The sequence below is a fragment of the Lygodium microphyllum genome, chromosome 29 (genome assembly GCF_053477565.2).
Source record: "Lygodium microphyllum isolate KBCC chromosome 29, Lygodium_microphyllum_v1.1.10, whole genome shotgun sequence".
Lineage (NCBI taxonomy): Eukaryota > Viridiplantae > Streptophyta > Polypodiopsida > Schizaeales > Lygodiaceae > Lygodium > Lygodium microphyllum.
This window is the reverse complement of record NC_141163.1, coordinates 7,135,329-7,155,255: the sequence shown is the minus strand read 5'-3', so window position 1 is coordinate 7,155,255 and position 19,927 is coordinate 7,135,329. Positions and strand designations below refer to the sequence as shown.

General features: G+C 41.8%; 1 protein-coding gene across 3 annotated transcripts in view; it reads right to left on the bottom strand.

Moving 5' to 3' along the window:
* The window catches only part of LOC148010338 (uncharacterized), an 85,735-nt gene that overhangs the window by 39,269 nt on the left and 26,539 nt on the right, over window positions 1-19,927 (bottom strand). The window lies entirely within an intron of this gene.

Genomic DNA, 19,927 nt, shown 5'->3' with positions numbered 1-19,927 from the left:
GAGAGAGAGAGAGAGAGTCACACTTGTCTTAGAATCTAGAGAGAGAGATCATATCAACCATAATTCGTGAAATTAGACTCTAGAGATACAATAATCAAGTTTCAACAATAATAAAGATTCAAAACATTGTAACCAGCAATGGATTGTCGCATTCATGATTCAACATTGTAATCAACAATGTTGCATAAGTCCAACAAGTGTGCATTGCAAAGACACAAAATATGCACTATACTTTAAAGTCTAAAGATTCAAGTTACAAGAGCTCCAATTTCCAAGTCAATACCCTAAAGTTTCAAAAGGCTAGCCGCTAAGTGCTCTAATTCATGGAAGATAGCTTCACTAAGCCTAAATGCTCATCCTACTCAACAATATCATGCCCATCACCATCACCATCATCATCATCGCCGTCATCATTTTCCCAACGTATAAAAGAATTAGCCTTTGCAACTGATGTACGAGCTAGGCAAGCAAAGATTGGAGCCCACATAAACTAGGTCATTAGTCTTCATTGTACCAAGACAATTTCTCTTCTTTGAGTGAATGTGATTGAATGAGCTCCATAGTTGCTCTAAACAAGAAGAGCTAATTGTTTGGCTAAGAATACGAATAGCCCAACTCTGCAACTCTGCTTCTGCCCCATAGTCCTCCCACCATAAAGCAGCCCCAATATTCGTCCTGTCCTCTAGTGCATCCTCTGTACCAAACATCCCTAATGTTTGCCGATATATAGAGAGCTGATTTTTAATTTTGCGTTGCATTTCACGGCTAGGATAAAGCCTTGCAAGCAATGTGTTCCAAGCCTTGACCACCTCAAGGTCTCTTTCTTGCATCTTTCCTTGAAACTCAGGATCAAGCACATATGTTGCAGCATGCATAGGAGAGTCATACTCATTCCATCTGCTGATGCATAACTCCTTGATCTGCTCATACCTATCTGCATTTGGTTCCAAACTCTCCAACCTCTCAATCATGCGATTCATACCTTCATAAATCTCCCCAATGCATGGATCCATGCCATCTGCAAGCCTCAACATGTGCATAATAGGATCAACCATTTGGTTGGTGCGATTCACCTTATCCCAAAAATCTCTATCAGAGGCATATGCATTACATAGCATAGTAGTAGCAATGGCAGCCCCAATCCAATTTTCATACTCATCACTAGCAAATAGCTCCCTAATTGCACCTTTGCAATAGTGTAATAGACCAAGCATAAGAAAGTTATATGCAAATCATGTATCCGAGTATTTAAGAAGTTCTTTGTCACTTCTCTTCCGAAACTCAGTATATAAGTACTAATGATTACATATAAATGTGATAATCTTATTGCCTTTCGCAACAAGAGATGCAATCCATGGCAAGTCCCCAATATCCTTCAACAAGTTATTCAAGCAATGCGCCATGCGTGGACTAAAGGTGATATATGGATACATTGCCATTAAAATGTTTCCTGCTGCCCTGTTTGTAGATTCACCATCTACCACAAACTACACTACATTTTCTGCCCCAACAGCCTGCAATGCCTCGCACCACTCAAATGCCAATACATCTGCACTCTTTCCAATCTCTGAAGCATCCTGACTACCAATGAAGTATACATCCCCACGAGAATATGCGACAACAAAATGTATGGACGTATGGCATGTGTCGCTCCATCCATCTGCTATCAATGTCACTCCATTTCTTCCCCATTGATTGTGAATATTTGATGTTGCAATCTCTATGGCTGCTTTCTCCTTCTGAAGCAATGTAGTCTTGATAGTTTCTCATGAAGGGGGCTTATATGTGGGTCCATACTCTGCAATCTTTGTCACCATATTTAAAAAATAAGATGACCTAGCTGATTTGAATGCAATATGGTCATGGTAAAAAAAGTGTGCCACTGCTACATCTGTTTCCTCTTTTTTCTTTGGTTCCCATAAAGTGTGCAATAAACTCTGTCTAACACCACGGCCTGCTACCATTGATGGCCCACGAGAAGGCTACATAGCCACTAATCCTCATGATCTTCTGCATGTAGCACCATGCCCTGCTGGCCTTGGAGTCCATGTTGTTGGATCCATTACTATATTTGGTGTCCTCCTGGCATGTGAATTCCCCATAAAAGTGGCTATGCAGTCAAGTAACTCCTGCCTTTTCTCAATTGATACATCGGTGCAAAACGCACCTCTTTTCCCTCCTCATGTAGAAGATGGGCTCTTACTTTATCAACCCCACAGGTGCGAGCATAAGAGCAAAGTTTGCATTTCCAAGGGCGAGCCCCTCCACCTCTCAATGGCACCCCTGCATCTACCTCATCCCACCATGACCAAGTAGTGCTTCAACTTCGTCCAATTGTTGACGAAGTACCTACTGAGGATGATGAAGATCCCATAGATGTCAATGCTGCCATCTATATAGAAGTGACAAATAATCACTAAACTTCAATGAAATTGCAGAAATTTGCAGCCAAAATTTCAACATCCATGTGTCAAAGTTCAATGAAATTGCAAAAATTTCAACCAAAGTTGAAAGTTCAATGAAATTGCAAAAATTTCAACCAAAATTTCATCCCAAGCATCAAGAATCAAAATATCTCAGACCTCACCTAATCCCCTGTGGGAGTCAAGCCAGGCAGGCAAAAGAGGTGGGCCGCACGCCAGGTAGGCGGGAGAGGCAAGTAGGATAGGCGGACGAGGCATGCGGGAGCAGGCAAGGCCCAGGCGAGGTAGGTGTGGCAAGCGAAGCAAGCGAGAGAAGCGGGAGCAGGCGGGGCACGCAGGAGTAGCGAGAGCAGGCTGGCAAGTCATGACACAGGCAAAGCAGGCGGGCGATGGGCAGGAGTAGCAGAAGTAGGTGCGATACAGGCAATACAGGCATGGCAATCGCATAATGCAGGTAACAGAGGCGAGAGGCACAGAAGAGGCAGGAGAGTTGGCAAGCCAACGAAACGACCATTTTTTTTTGTTTAAATCAACTGCTGGAACGGCTGTTCCACAGGGAACGGTCTTGGAACGGGATAAAACGGCCAAGGAACGAGACACGGAACGGGCTAGAACGTTCCGACAGCGTTTCCTAGGCTCGAACCTCTCGGAACGCGTTAATCCGTTCCTATGTGCTGAAACGGATATTCCCTGTCTCTATGTCCGAAAGCTATCTTAGACACATCCTCTAGTCTAATGCGTATCTGATGATACCCACTTTTCAAATCTATACAGCTGAATATAGCTGTTCCTTACAATCTATCCATAACATCATCGATCTGAGGAATCGGCAAGCGATTCTTTATCGTGATCTTATTCAAAGCATAATAATCAATGCACATACACCATGAACCATCCTTTTTCTGCACCAAAAGCACTAGAGAACAAAAAGAAGATGAGCTGGGCTGAATCAGCCCTTTTACTAACAGCTTATTCACATGACTCAATATCTCCTTCTGTTGGGCTGCACTAAATCTGTGAAGTGGCTTATTAGGTGGCCTACTTCTAGAGATAAGATCTATGCCATGATCTTCTGGCCTTTAAAGTGGTAGCCGCCTTGGAAGTGACTAAGAGAAGCAATCAATATACATTTTCAGAAATGACATGCGATCCTTCTCCAACTTAGATATGTTTCCAACATTCCCACTATCATCTTTATTAGTAAAAACCAAGTACACTGAAAGATGATTTTTCATTACTTTAGAAATGATAGCTGCAAATACAACAAGGACAAATTCACCTTTTAACTTTACATCGAGTGCGAGTGCCTTTTCCTTATGCTAAATAGTGATCTTTTTTGCATAAGAATCAATCACTACATGCATACGGTGACACTATGGCATACCAAGCAATACATCACAACCCTCAACTAGAGCAATGAAGAACTCTTCAGTATCCACATATCCCTATATATGCAACCGAAGCTTTCAGATGCGTGGTATTACAAGCTCTCTATGGCCTTTACATGCCATTCCAACTTCCCCCATGGGTCCCATCTCATCCTCTTTGATGCCTAAATGGGTTGCCATGTCAACAGAGATGAAATTCACTCATGCACCATTATCAAAGAAAACCAATGCATGCTGATCTCTAATATTTTTCCATTCTCTGCACAACTTAGTAGCATTATCATTGGGCTAATCACTAACAACATCATGTATCAATCCCACTAATGTTTTGGGCTTCTTTCCTTTAGAATCTCCCTAATTTTTTGATTTTCCAACTTGCTGCCTATTGGACAGCAGTCCCTTGCAATGTATCCTTCCTATTCACAAATAAAACATTTACTTGTAACCATCAATTCCCTACGTTGTACCAATGTTTTTGAGCCCTTTCTTTACTATTTTGGCCTCTTTTCAGGCTGATTTTTAGAATCGCTCCTCTATACAACCTTAAACAACTTTTTATTCGGCTTCTCCCCACTCTGTAGAAAGCCTGAATCCTTCCCACGCAACAAAGCATCGACTATAGCAACAGTCTCTCTGAGCTGAGACATGCTAGACACGGCGGATTTAATGCAAAAATCCATGATTCCTTTGGGCAGCCCACAAACATATTTTTCCACTTGCTCATGAAGGGATACGGGGCGATAAGAAGTAATAGGCAGCAATGCATCCCAAAACTTCTTATTATATTGCTCCAAATTCTTATGTTCCTTAGCATCCAACTTATTCCAAGTTGTCATACTCTCCACCTCAAAGGTACTTACCAACCAATTCGATGCAAACATTTGCTTGAATTGTACCCACATTGATGGTGCTCTACCTTGCATCAAAAGAGTGGACCACCATTGTAATGCATTCCCTTTTTAGAAAATGGCTGCCTTTTAAAACTTCGAGGACTCGGTGAAGTTCCCCCCTAAATAGGCTACATCAGATTGCTGAATGGAAGTCAAAAGCTTTCAATGTATCTTGTGCACCGCTAGAGGACTCAAACTTTACTCCTTTTCCACCCTCATCATAGTCTTTGCTGCCCCTTTGGGTGTCAAGTTTTCATACATTGGTTGCTGCAAAAAGGGTACATTTACTGAATTTACATCAAAACCAACGCCAAATGGAGCATTTTCATGACCAGCATTCATTCCTTGAGCCCCACAAGCATTCAAGGGTATAGACGCAGTACCGAACATGCTACTTTGTGCCCAGGCATCAAGCCAATGCTTCCATACATGGGGTTTTGCACATTTCTAGCCATACCTAAATACATTGGGCCTTGCATACCATGCACTAGCTACTGCATACCATAGGGATTTGTGTCATACATTCCTGTATGCGGTCCCTATCCAGCCATAGCATGAAACATCATGCTTCCACCAAAGTATCTTGGCTGCCCCATCATAGCATGCATGCCTAGGTATCCAAAATCCATTGGATTGGCACTTCCATGATGGCCTTACATTTGCATTCCTTGCCCTGTAGATACCAATTGTTTTGTTTCATTTGCATCTGTGGGAGCTTCAAATGAAGGCTTTGGCATTACCTTCGGTACACCTTGCTGTCCCGAAGGTATAGAAGACATCTTCTTCTTGCCTTTGTTGTCCTTCTTCGAAGCATTTAAAAATCAAATAAATTGAGAATCCCTTGCCAATTCAACAAAGAGATATGCTACTATCCTCATCCAATTTTGGAACTGCTCATCAAATTCCTCTTCACTTTATTAGTCATCAGCCTCCTTATGCCTTGAAGGCCGTACATCTTGCCCAACCGCAACATTTTCAGCTTGTTGTCGATGGTTTTGTCGAGAGTGTACAGCAGCTGGAGGAGTGAGCAGGTGAGTCAAAGTGACCGAGAGAGAGAGAGAGAGAGAGAGAGAGAGAGAGAGAGAGTATACAATACGATTTGGGTGTACCAACAATGTGTTAGCACACAAGGAATAAAATATATTTATACTTAAGGGTGCATTCACATGTACAATCAAATAATACACGATGGAGGTGAATAAAAGGACCTTTACACCCCAACAATCTCCCACTTAAAGGTCCAAAGTGAACCTCTAACCAACTCCCACTAGTTGTATGCAATGCTTATGCTAAGTTTTGTTTAGACTTTTAGTAAGAACATCTACAGGATATCTTGTGTTTTGATCTTAATCAATGTGATTAGACCATCTTCCAGAATCTGTCTAATAAAGTGATACCGCACATCTATATGCTTTGTGCATGAATGATACATGGCATTCTTAGCCAAATACACGGCACTCTGGCTATCACATCCTAACACTGGAGTACCTCATAAACATACCAAGATCCTCTGCAAGTTTGCTCAACCTATAGCTTCCTTAAAAGCTTCAGTAGTTGATATGTATTCAGCTTCAGTAGTACTCAGTGCTACAATGTTCTCCAACCTGGAGCACCAAGAAACAGCCCCACCAGCAACCATAAAGACATAGCCGCTAGTGGATCTACGAGTGTCCAAGTCACCTGTCATATTTGCACCACAATAACCCTGCAAACTAAGTGCACCCTACCCATAGTAAATACACTTTCTTTGTGTACCTTTTAGGTATTGAAGAATACACTTGACAACCTCCCTAAAGAATATTTTATAGATAAGAAGCCTAATGTGTCATACTTGAAAGTATTTGGTTAGGTGATAGCCATTGATGACGAAGGGTTTATCAAAGGCGTCCATGGCCTCTATCTGAATAGAGCCATTAGGGTTGATTGCTAGGACTTTGTAGGGGCCTAGCCCCAATGTGTTTTGCCAGGATTTGACATAAACTTGCTGACAACTCCCACTGCATGAGCAATGTCTGGACGAGTAGTAACCATAGCATATATATGAGAGCCACAAGCTGATGCATAAGGGACTCCCTTCATAGCATTGGCTTCCACGTCATCTTTTGGGTTGTTGGCTTTACTAAGCTTAAGGTATGGAGGTATGGGCACCCCAAAAGGCTTAGCTTCAATCATGTTAAATCTAGTATATTTTCAAATGTACTTTTCTTGAAATAAGAACAGCAATTTCTGCATTCTATCCTTGTGAATCCTCATGCCCAATATATGCTCTGCATTCCCCAAATCCTTCATGGAGAAGGCTGATTTCAGCTGATTTTTTTGAGCATCCAAGCTAGTCTTTCTTTTCCCAGCTAGCAACATATCATCCACATACAAAACAAGTATGATGGAGCTACCATCTGTATCCTTTTTCATGTATAAACAATGATCTGCATGGCTACCTGTAAACCCATCAAAGAGCATAAAAGTGTCAAACTTTTTGTACCACTGCCTTGATGCATGCTTTAGCCCATACAAGTTGCGTTTTAGTTTGCACACCAACTGCTCTTTTCCAGGAACTACAAAGTCCTCGAGTTGTTTCATGTAGATTTCCTCATCAATGTCACCATGCAAAAAAGTTGTTTTCACATCCATTTGGTAGAACTCTTAAGTCCAATACAGCAATGAGAGCAAAAAGCACACGTAGATGGTCATCTTCACAACAGGTAAGAAGACCTCTTGGAAGTCAATCCCTTCCTTTTGTGCATACCCTTTGGCAACGAGTCTTGCCTTGTACTTGGGTTTCCCATCAACTGTCCTTACTTTGTAAACCCATTTGTTTGGAAGAGGTTTTCTTCCTTTGGGCAATGACACAAGATCCCAAGTATCAGTAGCATATAGAGATTTAATCTCTTCTTGCATAGCTAGCTCCCACTTACTGCTGAATTTGCATGACTTGACCTCTTTATATGTAAGAGGCTCACCCTCATCTGTAAGCATCACATAATGCAAAGAGGGGTCATACCTATGTGGCTGCCTTCTTAAGTGTGTAGACCTGCGTACCCAATGATCTACATTCTCAGGAATTGGGTCTACATCTGGAGGTATGTTATTTTCAGCATTTATTGGCTGCTATAAGCCATTTTGAGCATGCTGTTCATGTTGTACAGCACCTTCATTTTCATTACCAGCACCTGCATTTTCATAATCAGCAAGTCTATCTTGTTGTCCATGACCTCCTTGTGCTTCTATTTGCTGTCCATCATCATCTGGCTCAAAAATAACCAGCTGATCATCAATTTCAGCTTGTGGTACAGCATCATGAGGCTCATCATTTGAAATAATAGGTGGCTGCAAATTCTGAAATTTGACATTTTTCATGTCTTCATCAGAGGCTAAAGAACTTTTCAGCAACTTTGCTGCATTAAACACAACATTACGGCTGTGAATTTTCTTGGACTGAGGTAACCACACTCTATAGCCAAATTCACCCTCATCACCATAGCCCATGAAAATGCCTTTGGTGGATTTCAGATCAAGTTTACTTCTTAGCTCATCTTTGACATGCACAAAAGCATCACAACCGAATATCCGTAAATGGTCATATGAGGCCGATTTGCCAAACCAAACCTCCCCAAGGATGCCATTATTTAAGGACCTGTTTGGAGAGCGGTTGCAAATGTGAACTGTGGTTTTAAGTGCTTCTCCCCAAAATTCATGAGGGAGATTAGCAGTGGACAACATGCACCACACTCTTTCACACAAAGTCCTATTATATCTTTCAGCCACCCCATTTGAAGAAGGGTTGTAAGGAGTTGTAAGCTTCCCCTTGATTCCATGCAAGTCACAAAATGACTTAAAACTCAGTAGATGTGAACTCACCTCCATTATCAATAATCAAAGCATTTCAGCTTTCTACCTATCTGAGTGGTCACAAATGCATGAAAAGTTTTAAAAACAGTAAACACTTCACTTTTCTTTTTTAACAGATAAACCCAAATCTTCCTAGAACAATCATCAATAAAAGAGATCAAATATGCAGCACCACCCAATGATTTCACGGGTATACTACATACATTAAAATGCACTAAGTCCACAACATTGGACTTACGAGAGACACTAGAGTAAAAGGAATTTTTCATTTGCTTTCCAAACTAACAGTCATTACAAAAATCAAGTTTAGAGCCTTTTCCATCAACCCTCTTCAAAGAGGTAAGAACATCAAGTCCTTTATGGCTCACATGGCCTAATCTATTATCCCACAACTCCAAATGACAACCAATTTCAACAACTACAAGAAACTTGTCATTCAAAGCTTTACAATGCAAACAATACAAAGTGCCCTTCTTGGTTCCTTTTGCAATTAGCATGGAACCCTTTTTCAATTAACAAACCACCACCAAACAATGTAGTGTAACCATGCAAGTCAAGCTAACCAACAGATAGTAAACTCTTCTTGATAACAAGCACATATCTGACATCTTTCAACACAAGCTCTTGCCCATTATCTAAAGACAAGTGTACAGTCCCAATCCCATCAATGTTGCAAGCATGGTTATTTCCAAGGTATACTTTTCCATAATTACATGCATTGAACATAGCGAAACACTTCAAGCAATGAGTTACATGGAAAGAGGCACCAAAGTCTATAATCCAAGTCTGAGTGACACCATCATCAACTAACAAAAGTGCATTAATCACATCAGCCTTGGTAATCTCCATATCCTGCATGTGACATACAAGGGCACCATACTCAATTGCACATAGTACATTAGCCTCTGCATCCGAGAGCTCCTCTATGACTACACTGGAGGCCACATTGGCCTTTTCCTTGCCTTTGGTTGCCTCAGATATATCTATCTTATCCTCTTTCTTCTTTTTGTCTCTTGCATTCTTATTTCTCTCTTGTTCCTTCTTGTAGTACCTACAATCAGGCTTCTTATGGCCCTTCCAACCATACTAATAGCAAGTAATATCACTCTTTTCCTTTCCTTTGCTCTTGCCTCTGCTTCTCTGTCCTTCATTTGCATTTTTCTTTTCAGCCCTACCTCTAACATTGTAAGCAGAGTCGTTGCCTTCTCCACTAGGCTTACGTCTAATTTCTTCATTCAAGATTGAACTCCTCACACCAACATATGAGAGATTGGGGTTATTGCTGAGAGAAACCACCAAGGTCTCCCAAGAATCGGGTAGTATCATGATCAGAAAGATTGCCCTCAACTTATCATCAAAATCCAAATTGGCATCCTTGAGCTGATTTAAAATGCCAGTAAATGCACTCAAGTGCTCAGCTACAAGCTTGGACTCATCCAGTTACATATTCACTAGCTTGCGCGTTAAATGCACCTAATTAACAAGTGTGGTGATCTCATAGGTAGTTTTCAACTTCTCCCATATTGCATAACCAGTATCTAAGCCCTTAATCTGTCAAAATGTCATCAGTGACACCCATCTTTATGTAAGCCACAGCCTTTTTGTTGACACTGGCCCAATCTACATAAGACATCTTCCTACAAAGCATCCTCACAATCCTTTAAGAACAATATGCCATGCGTACGGTCTTTCCAAAGGTCAAAGCCCTGACCATCAAACCGTTTGATTTCCATTAAACTCTTAATGTTAGAACTGGAAGAAGTTGCAGCAATGCACTAAACTGCAAGAGCACAGGCTGAACTAGCAAATACACTGCTATTCTTGCCTAACCAGAAAAAAATCTCTGCTGTTTTTACGTAAATCAGCCACCATACGGGCAAATAATGCAGAGATTTACCAAAATCTGCCCAAAATCCCAAGTTTCCACGTCCAACACTACATAAATGTCAACCAATCTGACCCAGCTGAGCAAAATTTCATCAATACATGAAAAGCCCCAATTTTTCCGGGTCCAATGTCAAGAAATTTTACTTGGATGAGCAAAATTCCGAAAGATTTGGTAAAATCCCCAATTTAACTAAGGTCAGCACGCACAATGTCTACAATTTCTTACCCGAATGTCATTGCCAAGCATAAACAGGATCAAATCTGGGAAAAGCCCCAATTTTCCACGCTCAAATTTGCACAAGTCTAAGACCTATGCTTCCACATGCGAACCCCCGTCAAAGAAATGGGATGAAAGAAATTAAAGAAACTTCTGGTTTTCTTTCTAGAAATGACCCATTGGGGGGGGGGGGGGGGGGGGGGGGGGGGATGGATGCGGGGCAAAGGGCGATTGTTGACCCGCCGTCTCAACCCGCCACATGTCACACTGCGTGCGCCTGCTAGTTCTCGCGACTCCTTGCACTGTCGCCTGCCTGTGACCGATGATCCACCACGTGCTCCGGCTGGCATGTGGTCTGCAGCCCACCTCGTCAACCGTCACGCCTAGTCAGCTGCGAACTCCGTCCCGCGCACAGTGTTGTTGCCTAGTCCACATCGTTCCTTGCTAGACGCCCCAACTCCCTACAGTCATCTAGTCCCCTGTCACCAACACTCAACGCTTCCACGTTGGTCTCTCGCTGGGACCTGCCGTGTGTTGCACAAGCCTTCTACCTGTCCGTCTTCTACGTCTTCTACTCGACCTATTCACGAGCTCCCTACACTGTCACCTGCCCTTGGTCTCAAGAAGCGTGTAGAACCTTAAGCTCTGATACCAGTTGTTGAGAGTGTACAACAACTGGAGGAGTGAGCAAGTGAGTCAGAGTGACCGAGAGAGAGAGAGAGAGAGAGAGAGAGTACAATAAGATTTGGGTGTACCAACAATGTGTTGGTACGCAAAGAATAAAATGTATTTAGACTTAGGACACATAAGGGTGCATTCACATGTACAATTAATAATATACGACGGAGGTGAATAAAAGGGCCTTTACACCCCAACAGGTTTGAGCCTTGTTATCCAAGGTCAAGCATTGCATTTCCTTCATTCCCATGTGAATGTTCATACTGAGAGGCATCATCACTACTTGAGTTCATCTCATTGTGTGAATGTTCATACTGAGAGGCATCACACTGCTTGAGTTCATCTCATTCTATAAAGACATAGTGCTGAAATTTCTCAGCTGAGAGTAAAAATCAGCACTAGCACAAAGCTTTGGCTTGTAATCACATGCCTCGGGCCCACCAAATAAAGTGATTGAGTGGTATCCTGGCAATGGAACCATGAAACCAGTCTTCCTTCTTGGAAAGAGAGCTAATTCCATGATCAAGCACTTAGCTACAGCACATGAACATAACTTAAATTGCACAAATTACCTTAATAATCTCAAACATTGGACACCTTGGCCCCAAAATTGGCACTCCTTTCGATATTTCTTTAACTTGATTGCTAATGGAATGAGTACAAATGGAACCATCAACTGACCAAATGCTGCCCCAAATTACAATAAATGGGCTGGCATATGAATCCCCTGACAATTACACAAATTTTAGGTACTAAATTCAATGTACAATGGCTTCACCAATCTACACGGGTCCCGAGGAGACTGTCAAATCCTAATTTTTGCATAAATTTAGGGTTTACAGCAAAGATCTCTCTATTGTCCACCAAATTTAGCTGAGATCTATTGAAAATGATTGGCAAATGCTAAGATATCCTAAGAATGGACTGGAGAAGGTGAGAGAAAGCCAAGATGAGAGAGAGAGATCTGATTTTCTTCGCAAGAAAACCCTAAATTCTACCTCTCACCTGCTCCAACCTGCATTTAATGCAATCATCTACTGCTAGCCACCTCCAAAATGCTGTCATCTGATCAACAATGTTGTTGCCAGCCGTTGGAAGGTGACTTCTTGTCATTCCCAACTTGGCCTTTTGTAGACATTAATATAACTTTCTTTCCTTCCTTCCTTCTCTCTCTCTCTCTCTCTCTCTCTCTCTCAAGTTGTAAATCTAACTGAATGGCTAAGACTCAGTCCCCCAAAAACGTTTTCTCCAATTGCATGGGCATTTTTGCCAAGTAGCAGCCTTCTAAACCCATTTTGCAGCATTATCCAACCATTTAATTAATTTTTAGAAGTAAATAATCTTGAGAATAATTTCAGCCCTTCTAACCCTACCCAAAATTAAATGTGCCCATCCATAATTAAATTGGCTAGGACATTTGCAACCTGGAGTGGTCCCCAACCTCCGTTGACCCTTAGACTGGCATTATTTAATTAATTAATGCTATTACCTAGTATCACCACCGACACTTATTGGCCAAATAACTGTCCTAGGGTCAAAATGGACACCAATTGACCCCCAAAGCCCAACTAGCATAACTTATCACAACTTTTGCCTTTAATACCCACTATATCCTCATGGTCCTTCGCCTGTTACCATGAAATAAATGCCATGTGCATCACATGTGCTTAAACCATAAGCAAATATTGAAGTTAAGAAACCTTGGACCATTCCACATCTGTATCATCAACATGATAAGGAATGTTAAGTCCATATTAGAGATTTTGGAATTTTCCCATCAATATGGGAATTCCAAATCAAAATAGATTTCGTGAATTTTGGGAATTTCATTAATTTGGAACTTGGTGTAATGCAACATATTATTACTTATGGTTGTTTCCAAGAGATTGAAAAGAATTCAAAAAGGCGGTGTTAATAAATACCTTAGTTTTAATATCCTTTAAAATCTTCGAGAAAAATCTTCAATCGGTGGATTCTTGTAGACTTTATTTGGCCTTCAATACAATGTTTGGGGAAATTTTAAATTTTTTGAGAGATTTCATACATTTTCTCATCCAAGAGAAGACAATGCTATATATTGTTTCCCATCATTCAGGATCTTTTTTGTTACACATCCAACATTCATCCCAACAATTAAGATACACCTTTGCATCTGTAGCATTTTGATGACTATAAACTAGTGCCTAATATTGTATAGGTACCTTGTTGAAATTTTTGAAGTTTCTATTTGTATCCACCTCACTTTGTGCAACACCGAGTCATATTAGATATATTGGATCTGAAGGTCTAACAAGAACAAAGTCATCTTTCTTAACATCGAGCATTGATTCAAATGCATGTTTGGGTCGTTTGCTGAGAGGACCACAATAGTGGTCACTGAACTCTTCCAATCCAATGAAGTCATCTACATCACCTTTGCTCATGTAAAGTCCAGTGCACCCTTGACACCTTTGATCTTTGGGATTTTGTTACAACCCCTGTTTCCCATCTAGTGAAGGATCCCCGCATGGTTCTACAAAGGACCAAGCCACTCTCTGGGATCGACTCAACTTTAGAGCCCGATCTTTCCTTTTCATGAGTTTACAAGATTCTATTCTTGTCCATGTGCAGAGACATTGGACCACAATAGAAGTATGAACAAAGGTAGCTTCCCTCTATCATCAGAAGACCTTTGTCAACCGCATCACCTTGAAGAAGAAACTTTGAATGCTCTTCGTTGATGATTCCCCCTCTATGCAGGAGCACATTAGCCAACTAGAGGACATGCAGGATGAGCTTGCATTCCTAGGTCGCACAAAAGTTTCAAAGGATATGGCGATGATCCTTCTTACTCATCTACCATCTCCTAAGTATGATGTTTTCTACACCAGCCTATTGACTTCCAAGGTACAAGAGACTATTTTCTAGGAGGAGTTAGCACTGCTTGTTCTTGAGCATGAAAAGCGCCTTGAGGGGGGGGATTAGAGCCAATGTGCCTAGCTCTATGACTGCAAGTTCGAGAGGGAGCAAGAAGAACGACAAGAAGGCCAAATAAGAAGAAGAAGCAAATTCACCATTCAAAGTCTTTCTCGGGCTCTAACACGAATTTAAAGAAGCCTAAATGCCCAAACTTGTGGGAGAGCACTCATCCCAAGAAGAATGTTAGATTCATTTATCCTTGTGTGTGAACTCACATTATTGTGTGTAAAAGTGTGTGTTTAGGTGTGAATACTTTTTACATCACTTACCATTAAATAAGAGTCAAAGGTGTAAGTGGACACCTCGGCCTATATATTCAAGCCCTATCACTTGTACTATAATCTCACTTATTATTATCAATCTATCTTTCACTTTGTGTGTACTTGCAACAGTTTTATGTGTGTGTGTGTGTGTGTGTGTGTGTGTGTGTGTTGACCGTCTTCACAGATGGCTATTTGGATGAGCCTACATAGTTTGCCGTCTTCCACCTTTGGATTATAGCCATGACTGCCTTACACTTTCTCTCAACCAATCAGAGTTGAGCAGGTGATCAGAGCTGATATCTTGAGGATTGAGACACCAAGGACATGGATCCATCCACCACTCCCTTTAGGATCGAGGATGGAGTTCTACAGGAGTGATTTCTTGTGTCTCTCTGATGATGGTTTCACTATTCGGCCAGCATATATAGACACCCATCTCTCCCATAGCGTACGGTTTGCTATCAGACAAATTCGCACCTCCTCATATAGGCTTCAGATGGAGACAGACAGATGGAAAAATACCCTAGCAGAGAATGGGACTTGCCAGCTTTGTGGTCGAGAGCCTGAGACGAAGGAGTACTACATGTACAGATGCACAGTATACTATGACTTACGAGGACGGTACCACTGCCTCTTCTGTGATGGATTTGGACCCCTTCGTCGCATCATGGAGTACGAGGACTAGAGAAGCCTAGGTCTTTTCCTCCTAAAGCTCGAGAGGTGCCGAACTGCACTACTATGAGATAGGAGGTCGGTTCACCCAAAGGGACACACACACAGAGCAGTGACAAACTTCTACTACAAAGCCAACCCTACTGACACTACCAACCTAGCAAAGACAGAGCCACCCTACCAGACACCTTACAGGCCACACCGTGGAGTCACATTGGATAGAGTCATTTCCCTTTGTCGAGTATGATAACCCCGTCTACCAAGACCATGTTTGAGGAGGCCACACCACAATCGGATTAGAGCCATTATCACGAGACACAGAAGACTCACCACCAGGCATATCAGTGAAGCAGCTAGGGACCGCATCATAGTTGAGATCATGTGCAGATCTTGAGATCAACTATATCCCATAGTCTCCACCACACTTTTGTACATGGTCTATAAGATCTGGTTCTCCTTTCCTTTCCTTTCCTTTTCTTTTCTATCGATGGAACAACATTACACATGGTCCAACCCTAGTATAGTCCCATCGTATAGTTATTTTCAATATTGTTTCATAGGCTACCCACTTATTTGTAATGTTATCTTTACCTTACTAATGAGATGACATTAGACATGGATGTACTTTGGATTTTGTCTCATAGGCCACATTGGCCTTATGTAGACGTTAATCTCTCTCTCTCTCTCTCTCTCTCTCTCTCTCTCTCTCTATGGAGTTCCATCCATCATAGCCTGCCAGTCATGCACACAAGCTCCATAACCAATGATGGTGTTAGAGCAGGTTCGACTACACCTCAGCCATTTGCTGCCACAGCTCCCTTGAAATGGACGAGCTGCCCCATTGAAGCCCATGCCTCAACCCGATGATACGACCTGTACTTACCATCTGCTTGTCTCAATTGTTGGCTAGTCAACCTATCCCTATCTGCTTGCACAGTTGTTAGTGCCATCACTATTGACTTTGGTTGAGCCGCCCTATAACACACTAATAAGAAGAGAAAAAAGAAAAAGAATAGGAAGTAAAAGAAGTCGAAGCCAAAGCTCGACGCCAACTGGCCTACCATGTGTCCCAGATTTGGCGCTGCTACTGCCTACACAACTGTGCGCCAAACTCTCCCTACCTAACATCGCCTTCCTATTGTGGATTGCATGGACTATTGGCGCCTCAACATCCGTGCACGCATCATCCTTGTCCATCACTACTTGCAGATGCAGCCTCTGTCTCTGCAATCACTAAGTCATCCTCCACGTTGACCATCACGTTTTGCCTGTTGTCCACCAAAATCCACGATACAAGAGGGATAAGGTTTTGCAATTTCACTCTAAATTTCATGAACAAAATTGGGAGCTTTTTCAATCTAAGCCAATTTCTCCAAATTGCTTCACTGAAATTTGGGGCTTTTCACACTAGCACCTCCTACCATCAAATTAAACTACTCGAGTACTCACCTTTGACATCAAGTGCCCAAAAAAAAGAACCCACCAAGCATCCAATGTTTAGCAACGACGTCACAAGCGATCGACATTGATTGCAATGTCCTTAATATCAATATCAAGGGGGGAGGGGGGGGCTTATCCTGATAAAAATTTTAAAAATTAAAAATTAGAAGACCTTCCCTTTTCTTTTTCATATGTTTCATGTCATAGGTTTAGTCATCCATGACTCGAAAGGGGGTTTGTTAGATTCATTTATCCTTGTGTGTGAATAGACATTATTGTATATAAAAGTGTGTGTTTAGGTGTGAACACCTACACCACTTAGCATTAAATAAGGGCCCAAGGAGTGGATGGATACCCCCGCCTATATAGTCAAGCCCTATCACTTGTACTATAACCTCACTTATTATTATCAATCTATCTTTCAATTTGTATGTACTTGGAAGAGAGCTCTCTCTCTCTCTCTCTCTCTCTCTCTCTCTCTCTCTCTCTCTCTCTCTCTCTCTCTCTCTACCTGCTATTAGCGACTTTGACGACTGCTACTACATCCCAGGATAGTATATCTCCCTGCATCTGTTACATATACACATCGCACCACTTTATCACAGCCGACAGTTGTTCCCCTATCACAGCCGACATTTGTTTCCCTTTTGTAGCCATTATCTGGAGTACCAGAGCTACATACGCACATACACATACACGACACTTATCACACTCACAGCACCGTATTTTCAGTTTCCAGTTTTTAGCTTTTCATTCAGCACTTTTATTTTAGATAGCTGGACCTCATCAGTTGTATCACAGTTTGTCTCATAGGCCAGTTTTGGTCTTTAGAAGACGTTAATATAACTTTCTTTCTTTCTTTCTTTCTCTCTCCCATGGAGTTCCATCCACCATAGCTTGCCGGTCACGTATGTAAGCTTCATTCCCAATAGAGAATTGTTGGAAGAAATACCTTCACTTTTGTCCAAGAGCAAAGGATGGCACTAAATCATCCAAGCCTTACTCTTCCTCTATCCTATATATTACCCATGAGTCCATTTTCCTTCATATCCACAAGATCGAGAAGCATTCTTCAGCAATTGCTTCGTCTTCAAAGAGGCCTTGGCTTATTGACAGCAATGCTTCGAGTCATACGACTCCTCATGAAGACTTGCTACAGAATCTTTGTCCATCTAAGGGTCTCTTCACTGTTGGTGACATTTGTTCAATGCCTATTAGTGGTGCTGGCACTTTGCCCTTCATGCTTGACCATTCATCAAGCTCCATTTTGAAAGTCCTACATATTCTAGACTTGAACTTTACACTCCTCTCTATTCATAGCCTTACTCAACTCGATACCTAGGTTGTTTTCAAGGAGTAGACCATTTTTGTTGAGGATCCTACTACAGGAGCCATTTCAACGCGACAGATTGGCAAGAGAGAGGACTATATAAGCTCTACTCCTCCTCCGAGGCAATTGTCTATTGTTGCACACATTATTGATTGTGCACCATCTCTTCCACAGATTCCATCTCATCCCCCACCATCTCCTCTGGTGGTTTCCTCATTCCTCCCATCCCTTTCAAAGGGAGACGATATTAATGAGACTGTGGATTCCTTGGCTCCTTATGTTTCAAAGGGGGGTTCCCAAGATCAAGAGGAGTTTCTTTATCAAAGGACTATATCAATGAACTTCTTCAGCTTTGGCATTTCTTCTAACACCCTTGGATCCATTCTCTCTTCTTTGGCCTTCAGTCACATCCACGATTTGAGTGTGTGTGTTAGTAGTCACATTTGTCATGCAAAGTCATCTCCTACATGTGAACCTCAACCTGAGTCAGACAGGGGACATTAAGAGCTCTGACATTCACTCTATCATGTGTTTTGATAGAGGAGGCAACTCTTTCTAGAGCATGCTTTTCTTTTTCAGTCCATTTTTACATGTGTTCACATTGGTTGAGGTTCATTTCCAGCCTGCATTTCTTTTTCAATGGTTTGGACTACATTGACACTAGCCAAATGGCAATGGCGCAATCTGCATTTTTTATTTGTGCCAGCATTTCTTGCATTATTTAATGCAGATCATCCAGCGTTAAATGCTTGGCCTGCTACTGGTCAGCCAGTATTTTGCAGATTTGGCTATATAGACAGCATGTTCTCAATTGATTGGTCATTATCACTTGCAGGTTTCCACGCACTCTGACGTCCATGACACTTTCTGTCTTCTGGTGCTGCCTTCCATCCTCGGCTTAATCCGGTGACCTCGCTGACACTTTGGGCTGTGTGCAGGGACTGATCAGTCCATCATTGTATTCAGCATTCTTTCAAAGTTCAGTGCAAATTTTCTTCCATTGCAAACTTTCTCTTCCCTGCTCTCTCTGTGTTCATGTTTCCTCTTCCATTGTGCACTCTCACAAAAAGAACAGGTGAACAATTAGAGAAGCAAGGCAATGTGTTGCAGGCTCTAAATGCAGCTATGGAGAGGGAGGAAGAAGCTGGCAAAGATGTGCAGCCTGCTTGCAATGAATAGATGATGATACCATATGAGAGATGGCAGCAAAAGAAGGAAAATAACTCTTTGAGCAAGATGGAAATGAAGGCAAGAAGATGAACTCAGCTGAATGATGAAGAAAACCAATACAAGGCTTAGCGCTTGCATGTGCTAAGGTGTAGCAGCAATGATGGTGCTAGGAATGAGAAGGTAGAAAGTGATAGTGACCAACTGACATGTGTTGCCCATGCATAGGCAAGAAACCCTCTAATGTTTAAGCACCCACCAACAGCCTAAGCAATTTGACTTTTCTTAAACAACTCACAAGGTAATGGAGGTCTCATAGACCTTTTCTTCAATGACCTTTTCTCATGAGGTGGGTGCTTAAACATTTTATGAGGTAATGGAAGTCTCATATATCTTTTCTTCAGCCACCCCCTAATGTTTAAGCACCCACCAAGAGCCTAAGCAATTTGACTTGTGAACACTTTTGGCTATATCAAAGGTGACCTTTTATACATCCACTTCACATCATCAATCTACAGCTCATTTTGCATTTTCTTGCAAAAATGTGTGACATACCTTCCATTTTACTTAGCATTCTGCTCCATTTAGTGTCACCTATGTTTTTGCCTTTTCTAGCCCAAGGCTGCACTTGAAGACATCTCCCATGTCTGCTGTAAATGGTGAAATCACTGATTCAAATGCAGCTCTACAGCGAGATGGGAAAATAAGAGGAAACAGGAGGGGAGAAGGATTCCTAAGAGTCGAGACAGTATTGATGCTATGACA